The sequence below is a fragment of the Chlorocebus sabaeus genome, chromosome 8 (assembly GCF_047675955.1).
Source record: "Chlorocebus sabaeus isolate Y175 chromosome 8, mChlSab1.0.hap1, whole genome shotgun sequence".
Taxonomy (NCBI): domain Eukaryota; kingdom Metazoa; phylum Chordata; class Mammalia; order Primates; family Cercopithecidae; genus Chlorocebus; species Chlorocebus sabaeus.
Window position 1 is genome coordinate 105762476 of NC_132911.1, and position 12883 is coordinate 105775358.

Sequence of the window (12883 nt, forward strand, 5' to 3'; positions counted from 1 at the left end):
CTCTCTGTTCCAACACTGATAACTCCAGGAAAAACGCTACACAACCTTATAAATCCCTTCGAGGAAGTCACGGGGTCTCACTTGAGAATGTTAATTTCCCAGTTAGGATGTAAGTTTCTTGAGGATAGAAACTGTGTCCCATACTTCTTTGTTAAGCCCAAGGGTACCCTTGAAGGCTCAATAAATATTTGATGCAATGAATTAATGTTAGAAATAAGGAACTAGAAAGGTCAGTGCTCATTTGACAATCTTATGTATAAAACTTTCCTACCTAGTTTATGTGTAAATAAACACATAAAGTAGGTATGTGCTATTCCAAAATAATTCAAAAACATAGCCTCAGAAGGGACTGCTACCTAAAAATCAGCTTGTAAAAATTATTCTGTGGATTTCAGAATTGTAAAACTCTTCAAACTTATTTTATAACTCAAAATATTTTCTAATTTAAGATCGTCCTTCCTGTTAAAGTAGTGTATTGAGATCTTACTATACTGTATGAGAAACCACATTTAGACAGCTCCCTGTTGGTCTGATGTCTACATTTAAAGTTTCACCAAATGGAAATTCATCTTCAGTTCATATTTGTATCTCTCCCATGGAAAAACAAAAGGGTCTTTCCATGTTAGTCAGAAAGGCAAATATCAAAGCAATCCTGAAATATCTCATTTCAGGGAGAAGAAACTCAACATTCTTATGAGGCAATGGACACTGTGAGGTGTAAAGTTTCAATGGGACATTGCCCAGAAGGAGTCCTGGGTACTTTGAGTCCACACTGGGAATGCAGAATGCTTTTCCCTTAAGTCAGTGGCAAACTGGTCTCAGCTGTGTGGGGACCACTGCTCTGCCAAGCAAACTGTGCTGCAGGCCATGAACCTCATACTAGCTTGGCAGGAACAAGCCGGAATGTCGCCTGATTCTCCTACAAATGTAATAATATCCAACAAGCAACTGATTGGACAGCACACGATGTCATTTTCTCTAATTAAGGAACTCTCAAGAAAAACCAAAATAGCGACAGAGCACTGTCAGCAAAGCAATCAGTGGCAACAATTAGCTGTCAATTCCAACTCCTGGGCTGAGCCTCGGGTAGGGAGCCGGGCTAGTTGCTAAGAGTTTCCAAATCAGCATTACATCAGGAGTCAATGACGACAAGGACGTAAGGAGAGGCCAGAGCCTGCTATATACCAACAGCGCCTGCCTCAAACACTCCTCTAGTGCAGGGAGTAGCAGGATGTGTAATCATAGAAGCTACTGCCCAGTCATCTGCATTTGCTTGTTTGTTTGTGTCTTGAGAAGAAACGCAGAGGGATCTAATGATGAATCATGCAGTGAGCTTCTGAAACAGCTGAAGGCCTAGTGGCTGTGGTCCTTGCTGTTTATTTACCCTGAGTCACCCTTCCTCTTTACCTGAAACAAGTCTACCCATTCTCTAAGATCTATAAGCAGTTCATCCCATCTCCTTTAAAAGGGCTTCACGACTACAAAACACACATGAATTTTCCCTTTTCTCAGATCCCATAGCAGATCACCACATTGCAAGGTCATTAGTAGTAGGAGTTGAGTAAACATATAAAGCAACTAATATAATACAGTTGGCACAATATGTAATAATATTTAACAATCAGATATGTTTATATATACACACATACACTCACACACACACACACATAAATATATACCCTCACACGCATACATATATAATTACTAGAAGAAGCATCATTCTCTCCATCTCAACATTCCTACTACCTGGGCACATAAAACAAAATGTTTATCTTCTTGAAACTACTAGAAGGTGATTCTTCCACCTCACTACATCCCTCCATGCTCCCTCAAGGTAGTGAATTGAATTGCTGAGCCTGAGAGTGGGTAAGTGCATGGTGGGCTAGGTACCTCCCCCTCTCTCTATTTCTAGTCTCAGCAGCACGTATTTTTCTTTTCCATGAAAGAAGATTTCAGCAATCGAAGTAATAGGAGGTGTCATTATAGATGAATCTGTTTATAATTTAAGCTCATTCTCCAATACAGCAGCACTGGTCCTACCGCTAATCTTTAGCTCCCTGTTGGTCTGATGTCTACATTTAGTTCTCCATCCATAACAAGCCCAGCTCCAATTGCTTTTGCAGAAAGAATATGCCCAACTTAAAGATACATTTCTCAGCCTCCTTTGCAGCTAAGGGTGACCATTGAGATTATGCCAGAATTCACTGGCCAGGGCAACCAGAACTCTTTACCTGGGCTGACTCCACTGGGAGGCATGACCTGGTGCCCTTCTCTGGCTACCTGCTTGGAACACATAGGTAATGGTCCCAAATTGAACAAGATATGTTAAAAAAAAAAAAATTAATGATGTTGCCAGAATGTTTTGACTTCATGTCTCTCACTAAGTGGAGAAAGGAATGAGCTTAAAATACCTGAGTCCAAAAACAAAAGGAAAGACAAAAGGAGAGCAGGTGCTTTAATCCAGAAATCATGGCTAGCATTTTCTATGGAATTAAAAGAAAGAGAACAGCTTAAGAATTTGGACAAATGTAAAATTAACCTTTATCAAGAGTTGAGAAAACTAGAATTTTGGCAGCACACTCCCTTCACTGAATAACAAGATACTCAAAGTCGGGAAGATTAAGAAGTTGAGAGCTCTTGGCAAGAACCTTGTCAGAGGAATGGGTCCTTGCTACGACCCTGTGAGCCAGGTGTTTGAAGCATCAATAGCAACTTCATGCAGGAACGTGTTTCTTAAGCTGAGACCAATATGGAGAGGGCAGATTTGCCCTAGGAAGCAGGCTTCATGTGGGTCTCTGTCCATTTGGGCTGCTATAATAAAATACCATAGGCTGCATGGCTTATAAGCAACACTTATTGCTCACAGTTCTGGAGGCTGGGAAGTCTCAGATCAAAGTGCCAGCAGATTCGGAATCTGGTGAGGGTCCTATTCCTGATTTATAGATGGTGCCTTCCTGCTATGGCCTTACATGATGGAAAGGGCAAAATTCCCATAGGTTTCTTTTATTAGGGTATGAATTCCATTCATGAGGGCCCCACTTTCATGATGTAATCACCACCCAAAGACTCTCACCTCTTAAAACTATCTCTTTGGGGGTTGGGTTTCAACGTATGAATCCTGGGGGGTATACAAATGATCCCATCATAGCAATAGGTCTAAAAGGAAATCTCTTTATCAGAGAAAGCACCAGAAAAATCCCTGCTACAAGAAAGAATTTTTAAATGCTAGGAGCACAGAGCTCAAAAAAAAAAGTTTACAAGTAATAAGTTTTAAATAAGCATATCAATGATAATTGTTCAATTAAATTGATAATTTAACTAGAAAATGCATTTAAAATGTCTTAATTCTGTGCACTGTACCCCCCACCCCACCAGGTTATCCTTACAGTAGAGTTACCTTCACAATATTTTGACTTTGAAAGATTTTAATCTCATTAAATACAAAGTTGACTACAAAAAACACAGAAACCATGATTACATAAAACACCGCATCTAGTACATTCTAGACATTCTAGTACGCAAGAATCACTCAGGGATCTTGTTGAAATGCAGATCCTGATTCATCAGGTCTGAGATAGGACCTGTGATTCTCCATTTCTAACAGGATCTCAGTGGGTGCAGATGCTGCTGGCGCCTGGACCACCCCTGGAATACCAAGGGTGTAGACGGTTAATATAACCAAGCTGAAAGTTGAAGTGATGCTCCCAAGATGGCTAGGAAATCAATAAGTTGTGGAATTAGACTGATGCACTTCTCGACCCATAGACATTAGTAGTCCTTCTTTAAGATCTTTAACTGTACACCCCTCTTCTGAGAAGCTGCAACCTTCTCCAGAATGCCCATTCTACTGTCTCGTTTTTGTATTTTTTTCATTTTTCTCCCATTTCACCACCCTGTCTTGAAGACATTTATGGCAAGGAGAAGCCAATCTTCCTCTCTCCCTTACCCCAGACCTCAGAATAAAGCTATTCTATTGCAATATTCCTGCCATTGTAGTCATATATTTCTGCAAAGGAACAAAGAAAAATGCCAAACACAGCCAACCTAATAAAAGAATAAAATTTAAGTCCTCTCAGTTTTCCTATTAAGTTTTAGATTGTGGTTTTATTGCCTTCTTTTGATTCGGTTTCCATTCATTTTTGACTGGCAATTGTATTTACAACCAAAATTTTCCTTTAAGCCAGTGACTCTTAAAAAGTTGCAACACAGTTCTACATCCATGTAAGATACAGAAAACCACAAAGAACATCACTCTTATCCTAACAACAAGAAAAGCTTCATAATCAACAAAATAATATTTGTAGTGAACCCATTAGAGAGCTAAGGACACAAGGCAACCAAGTGAACTAAGTTTACCAAGAGTGGCATGCCCTTCCAAGGAGAAAGGGGTCACACAAACTGTCCCCTTTGGCAGGGCACAGTAGAAAGAGGCAGCCATCATGAAAGCAGGAATAAGAAAACAGCTAAAATGTTAATGAATTTCTAAAGGGCAAGTGTGGGCAAATATGACAGTATCCCTGGGAGCCTCAGAAACATGAGATGAGCCCCAGCTCTCTCTCTCAAGCTTTTTCCTAGGGTTCCGCAATGAACACTCATTAAAAAGAAGAAGGGTGGGGCTGGAGACTGGGGAGTTCTCCTTTTAGTAGGGCAGAGGCAAGTAACTCCATCTATTTCCCAAACTTTATTTCATATTAAGCAAAAGCTTTCAACAACTGGTAGAGGACCAAAACACCTTCCTAGCCCCAAGGTTCAAGCAAAAATCCACTGATTCTTGGAAAGGGGTACAAGCAAAAGCCTGGCATCTGCCCTAAGGGAAGGACAGGAAACTTGCAGGTCCAGGATTCTGTGCTGACACAAACAAGAGGTCTGTTACCAGTGAGAGAGGGGCAGGAAACTCTCTCCCACACAAAACACTCCACAGATACAAGGCAAAGGTTGGCTGCCTTGAAGAGAAGCAGGAACACTAACAAAGCCCCAGTCCCAAGGCCCAGAAACATAAGGCCTACCTAAGACTGAGGCTGGCCCAGTTGAACTGAGAACTCACCACCACCACCACAGCTCTGCCTAGTACAATGAACAAGAGCAATCTACTGCTAGCAGAAGAGCACAAACATGGAGAGAGAGGTCCCCTTTGTGGAGCAAGGGTGAAGAGTCTGCTGAAAACGGAGGATGGAGCTTAGACATGTAGAAAAACACTCTGGCATGCCACTGCATAAGGTCACTGCGGTCCACCATTGGAGAACTTTGGAGTCTGTTACGCTGAAGGTAACTACAGCAATCACAAATTCAACTCCACCCAAACTCAATACTAATTACCAATCTTGTTGTTAACTACTAACAAGATTGACTCAACCCTCCATATCAACAATCTTACAGAAGAAAAAGTATGCCCAATTCTGAGTAGCAATATTATTTACTTTATTATCTACTGTTGTTCTACAAACACTTTCCAACATGCAATCAAAATTACAAGACACTCAAAAAAGCAAAAACAAAAAGCCCTCAACTCATTGTAAAAATAAAGCAATCAACAGAGCTAGAAAGAGAGATGGCCTGGATTTTAGAACAATCAGAGACTTTAAAATAATTATGATTAATATGTTAAAGGCTTTCATAGAAAAGGAGGATAAAATGCAAGAAAAGATAAAGGATCTTAGATGAGGGAGGGAAAGTATAGAAAATAAACAAACTTAAAGATAGATTAATAGAAACTTTATCCAAGTTGAAATCAAAAGAGAAAGAATATTTTTAACAAAAAGATCATGCAAGAGCTGTCAAACAGTATAAAATGGTCTAATATGCATATAATTAGAGTACCAAAGAGGGGAGAGAAAGAGGTGTCAAAGTAATTAAAATGGGGAAAGAGTAGCTTTTTCAATATGTGATGCTGGAAAATTTAGACATCCATATTAAAAAGTTATTCTTGACCCTTACCTCACAAAAGACATAAAAAATTACCTCAAAATGGATCATATAACTAAATATAAAGCTTAAGCTTTAACATTTCTAGAAAAAATAAGAAAATCTTTGCATCTTTCATTTTAGCAAAGATTTCCTAAATAGTACTTAAAACTACTCTTCCAGGCTGGGTGCAGTGGCTCACACCTGTAATCCCAACACTTTGGGAAGCTGAGGCGGGTGGATCACCTGAGGTCAGGTGTTTGAGACCAGCCTGGCAAACATGGTGAAATCCCGTCTCTACTAAAAATGCAAAAATTAGCTGGGTGTGGTGGTGGGCATCTGTAATCCCAGCTACTTGGGAGACTGATGTAGGAGAATTGCTTGAACCTGGGAGGCGGAGGTTGTAGTGAGCCAAGATAGCGCCACTGCACTACAGCCTAGGTGACAGAGCAAGACTCTGTCTCAAGAAAAAAACAAAAACAAAAACAAAAAAACACTACTCTTCCACTTTTAAAAATTGATAAACTGAAATTCACCAAAATGTAAAACTTTCTACTCCTTGGATGATACTTTTAGGACTTTTAAAGAAACAAACTAGACACTGAGAAAAAGTATTTGCAAAGCACATATTTAATAAAGCATTTGTATCCAGAATATATTCTAATTAGCTACATACCATTAAGACAAATAATTTTTAAATGGGTGAATGATTTGAACAGACACTTTATCAAAGAAGATATGCAGATGGTAAAGTAGCACATGAAAAGGTGTTCAATATCATTAGGGAAATGAAAATTAAAGCTATGATGAGATAACACTGCACACTCAAATTGCTAAAATTATAAAGAGTGATAATACCAAGTGCTAGAGAAGCTATGGAGCAACTAAAACTTTCATATATTGCTGATTGGAATGTAAAATGGCACAGTCCTTTTGGGAACAGTTTGGGGGATTTTTAAAAATAATGTTTAACATATATTTGCTATGCTTTCCGTATGATACAATAATCCCACTCCTAGTAATTTACCCAAGAGAAAGGAAAACATACGTCCGCACAAAGGCCTGCTCATGAATGTTTGTAGCAGCTTTATTCCTAGTAGCTAAATACTGCAAACAACCCAAATCTTCATCATTTGGTTAATGGATAAACTTGCGGTATACCACACAATGGAATTCTTCTACTCAATCATAAAAAGGAACAAACCACTGTTACTTATAACAGCATAGATGAATCTCAAAAAAAAAAAAAAAAAAAAAAAAAATCCCTGTGAAAAAATCTGAAACAAAGGCTGAATACTATATGATGCCATTTATATATTCTGGAAAAAAGAGAAAGCAGAGAGCCAAATCCAGATTGTGGTTGTCAAGGGCTACAGGTAGAGGGAGTAGATTTACTACAAAGGTGTACGTTTTCAAGTGTTAGATACGTTCTACCTCTTGATTGTGAGGTAAAACAATGATTACATACATTTTTCAAAATGTATCAAACCATATATTTTAAGAGAATGAATTTTCCATATGTTAATCATACCTCAGTAACCCTAACCAAAATAGACATATAGTGCTATGGCAAAAGAATGGGGCTTGGTCAACTGGATCTTCACATGGAAAAAAATTAATCTTGACCTTGTACTTCACACCATGTACAATGAAATCAATTCCAGACATATTATAGATTGAAATGTAAAGGTAAAATAATATATGAAATTCATAAAATAATAAACTTTTGTTCATAAAAAAGAGTAAAAGACCACAGAAATAGAGACGATATTTGTAACACATATATCCTACCAAGGATATACCTAAAATATATATTATTAAAAATGCCTACAACTCAATAAGAAAGACAATTTAATTTTTAAAACAACCCAATGTTTTCACATTTTTAAGACCTGAAGGGGCTTCTCACAAAACAAGATACCCAAATGGCCAATTAATATATGAAATGGTGCCCCCACCTCATTGGTCTATAGGGAAATGCAAATTTAAACAATATGATGCTATTACCTACCCACCAGAAGAGCTTAACTAAAAAAAAAACAAACAAACAAAAAAAACATAAAACACCTTGTTTTGGAAAATATGTGGACTAATTAGAACCCCCATACACTCCTGATTATAGTATAAATTTTTTAATTGGTGAAACCATTTTTGAAAATAGTTTGATAGTATCTACTAAAGCTGAACATATGCCTGCCTTATGATCCAGAAATTCCCCTCCTTCATATGTATTCAACAGAAATATGTATATGTAACTGAAACCATAACAAAACTGACTCAAGAAGAAATAGAAAATCTAAATAAACCAGAAAATAGATCAGTTAGTAAAATTTCTTTCCTCAAAGAAAACATTTGGCCCAAACTGTTTTATTGTCAAGTTCCAGTATATATTTAAGTAGCAAGTAATTTCAGTATTTTGAAAACTATTCCTGACAAGGAAAATCATAGAAAGATTTTAGTCAATCTCATTTATGACTAAAACTTAACAAATTGTATCTAAGTATAGAAAAGACAACACATCATTACAAAGTTGGTTTTATCTCAGCAATGCAAGGTAGCTTAACATTAGAAAATCCATTAATGTAAACTAAAATTAACAAATGAAAGCATAAACATAATTTGATCATCTCAGTGGATATAGAATAGCATTTAATAAAATTCAACGTATATTTATAATAGAGACTTTTAGCAAACTAGGAATAGAAGAGAACATCTTAAGGTGATAATGAATATTTTTAAAATACTTCCATCAAATGAATGTGCCATAATTAATTTAATACAATTTACCTACTATTGAATATTTACATTCTCTCCTTTTCATCTTGTATTATTTTACTATCATAATGTATGCTGTGATGAACATATTTGTGCATGTCAAGTTACCAGTGCCTCAATTTCCTCATGTATAAGATGGAAATAAGACTCAAAAGGCTAAAATGAGGATTACATAGAATGTTAGGTTTATGTATGTCTTAGGGAATCTTGGGAGAAAAGTGTTGTTTACAACCCTAAGAAAAACTTGTTCTATACTTACCTGCTGTCGGATCTCTCACAGCACACTGCAGGCTCAAGTCAGAAGAAATCACTCTGTCAAAAATAAAATTATTGTCTTAGCTTATCAGGAACTAGGAAGAATCATTAAAAAGTCTAAATATATCTAATAGAGTTCTGTTAATATATATAAAACACAAATTTTAAGTCAGCATTGTATTGCACTTTAATATGCCACTATTTCTTTCTTTATTATTGGTTCTACATTGGTTCTGATTGTTTCTAAAATCAGAACATAATATCTGCAGAATGCAATCAGTGATGGGGATTATTGCTTGCTCCAAGATTCCCTTGTATCATTTGCTATTGTCCTCTCATCCCACTTCCATCCCGCTAATCAAGCGAATATGACTACTACTATGCTTGCTTCATCTGACTGTGATATATAGCACTTCAGTTTTGCACAGTAGTCAGAGTGATCATTCTAAAATTTAAGCATAACACTCTTCTCCTGGAACCCCTTCCACAACTTTCTCTTGCCCTGTGGATAAAAGCCAAACTCCTTGCCATGACATGTAAGGTACTTCATCATTTAACATCCGCCTACTTCTGTAGTCTCATCTCTCATCTCTGTACCATTGCCTGAGCTCCAGCTACTTCACACTTCCTTCAGTTCCACCTCACCTCTTGCCAGCTCCCAGTGTTCATACACACTGCTCCCTTGGCCGGGACTAACTTTCCTCCTTCCCCACTCACCTCCACCTCACTAACTCCTACTTGTCCTTCCATTCTCCACTTAAGTGTTGCTCCTCCAGTCAAGTCATCTGCTGCACTTGACCATCTTAAGTTCATTTATTAACACTCCCAAAGAACACTGCACTTTTTCTTTTGTAACTTCATATATACAAATATATATTCAGTATTTCTTGTCTTCCTTGTGAGTTGAGTTCACAGATCATGTCTATGTCTTTCACAGCTGGATCCTCAATGCCTAGACCGGGACTGGTCTCACAGAAGATGTTTAATAAGTATTTATTGAGCAAAAGAATTAATAGAGACATCCTCAGTTCTTAGCTTTCCAATTCATCTTTTGATTTATATTGATAATTTAATAAGCTTCCTACCATATTTCATCAATTAGGACTCACTGATTGTAGACACAGTACTATTTTATATACCAATTATAAAGAAAGAAATGGTGGCACATTATAGTGTGATATAATGCTAAGACTTAAAATTTTTATTTTATACATATTAAAAGAGCTCTATTAGACTCTTTTGGATTTTTATGATGCCCATATAAAAGGAAAATATAAAGATATAAGTGAAATAAATTGGCTTAGGTATTCACATTCAGAACCACAGTATTAACAGGGCACCAAGTTGAGATGGGTGGAGGTCAATGAGCCCACAGCCTCTAGCCAAGCCCTGGCACCAGGTGCCTCCACCATGGGGGAAGAGATACTTTCTGACCTTCCGCTAGCCGAGTAAATGACAGTGTACTGCCAGCAGAGACTCTTCTCCCTAACTACTTTTTTGTCCTATTAAAATACCATATTTAAGGACACAGTTTTTTGATAAATAGAAGTTTCTTAGGCGTGCACCATCACATTGAAGTAGAGAGGACAGGAGTGCCAGAGGTCTCCTAATCCCCATCCAGCACTCTAGGACTCACGATATCAGGTTGGAAATACTCAGCTATGTCTGGGAACATGAGGAGGAAAGAGACACAACCAGAAAAGCCATAGCCCTCCTGTGACTCAGTTTCCTCATCTGTAAAATGGACATACAGAATTAGATGATGTATTTGTACAGGGTCCCAGTAGAAAAGAGATGATATACTCAAATGGGAGCTTTAGTGCAGGGCACTATTTACACAGGGTGAACAGGGTTAAGGGAACCACCAAGAGGAGGTGATACAGGTGCCTCCCATTGGCCAAATCCAAATAGAAACCAGAGGTCAGGGGAGCCCATTGATGGGATCCATGGAGACCAGCCTCCCTGGATCCAGAACAGTGTGGAAGAGGGGGAGGGTGGGTCTGAAAGGACAAATGGAGACTCCCCAGCACAGATCATCTCTGAGTCCCCATAGAACAGAATAATCCAATATTCTATGATCATTTCAATAAAGCATTAAGCTTTGCAACAGCAAGAAGAGATTTATATCTATTCCAAAGACTTGAGGAAAATCCACCAGGATGCAATTTTTCATCATTCCATGTGCTTAGCTCAGATGACAGCACCCTCTTGCAGTTCTTGGAAACGGTTCAGATTGAGAACACCCCACTATACAGACCCTGTTTTTCTCTAATTGAGCTCTTAAAATGTAGGGGCATTCTGTTTTGAGCTAGTATTGATGTGTCCCCTCTGGTCTCATCCTCCAGATCCTTTTCAGAAACAGGTTCTTGCAGTGTCCACTACCTCACAGAAAACAGGTTCCAGCAGGAGCAAAGCAAAGGCTTTGGCTTTCTAAGCCAAGCCCCTAGAGTCTCAGAATATACTCAACATGATGAACTAGAGACATACTTACCACCCCTCCCACACATCCAGACCAGAAACCATTCTTTTCTGGTGGGAGAAGGTATGGAGAGAAAGGTAGAACTGTGTAGTCATGGTGGTTCCTGAGAAAGAGGCTTCTGGTGAATCCATTTCCCCCCATCCAAGCCAGTAAATGGTAAGCACCACATGTGTTTTTGTCTTCTTTCCCCCTTACAACTCATTTTTAAAACTCTCATTCTTTCCCTTGACTGGGCCAGTGCTCCAGGTATCACCCACCCCATCATACACCCTCCCTTCAGTGGCAACCAAGTCCCATTAGCACTCCCAAGTCATGGGGTGCTTGGTCCTGGGGTCAAGGTATGAGATTTGTTATTTCAAAAATCAAAGATCCTATCAAAAATTTCATTTGAATAAATAGCTGCTTCTAAAGAAGTTCCTAGCATCACCCGCCCTAAAGGCCCAGGCAGTGACGCTGACCACAGTTTCTAGCATCTGTTCTTTCCTGAATTTAGAGATGATGCTATGCTCCAAAGCACAGAGGGTTTTGTTGTAACCGTTATACTGAAGCCCAGCTAGGCAACACTGGCCATTAGAGAGAGGTCATACTGTGCCATGAAAGCGCTCTTAGAATAGAGAGGAATCACACTGGGTTAGAACGAAAACTCATTTAAAATAAAACAAAAATAAGTTTTCAGAGAAAAACATCTCTATTTTTCTTTCAAATGAGTCAGATGATTTTTATAAAGTGAATGAAGACTCTTTGATTTCTGGCAAAAATAAATAAATAAATAAATATAAAATAAAATAAAAGGAAGAGAGAGGCTGCCCATTCCCAAGGGGGAATCTAGCAGGGGCAGGGAGTTCGGTATATTGACCTTGACCAAATTGTGTAATCTCTCTGTCTCATTTTTCTCATTGGCAAAAATGCCAGGGATTTGGATTAAAACAGTTATCGAGGTCCCTTCCAGTTCTAAGAATATATGGCCTTCAAGCTAGGAAAGGGGCTTTCCACTTCTGAGACCAAGGATTTGCCATAGAAAAATGAAGCAAAAAAGGAAGGTCTGCTATTATCAGCCAACCAAGGCTCTAGTCTGACAAATAACAGAAAAGAAGTGTTTTGTGGATCTTGTCATCATGGTGGCTTGACCCGTCCTAGCTGTGTTTCCATCTCAATGATACAATACAAATGGGCTATTCCAGGCATCTCAAGAATGCCCCAACCATAAAAGGAATTCTCTTAAATGGCCCCTCTGTGACATTATGCAGAACTTCTCTTTACATGGCAGTTTCACCCAGCTTCAGATTCAACTCTAGATGAAAATATTACAATTGGATGATTTGACAAGTGCTGAATCTAATCCTTGTTGCTCTTTTGCCAGAGTTCTTATAAAGAAGAATGCCAGATGTTGTACTTGTATATTTCATGGGTAACTGAATGGGAAAAAAACAGAACACAGCAAACCTAATTGTGACATTTAACTGCCTTTGAAAA

General features: G+C 38.3%; 1 protein-coding gene across 2 annotated transcripts in view; it reads right to left on the reverse strand.

Annotated features, from left to right (window-relative positions):
• NCALD (neurocalcin delta) overlaps positions 1 to 12883 on the reverse strand; it is a 453797-nt gene that overhangs the window by 325256 nt on the left and 115658 nt on the right. For both annotated transcript variants that reach the window (XM_008001253.3, XM_073018261.1), the window contains exon 2: positions 8936 to 8988. The gene's annotated coding sequence lies outside the window, so the exon portion shown is untranslated. The remainder of the gene's footprint in view (positions 1 to 8935; positions 8989 to 12883) is intronic.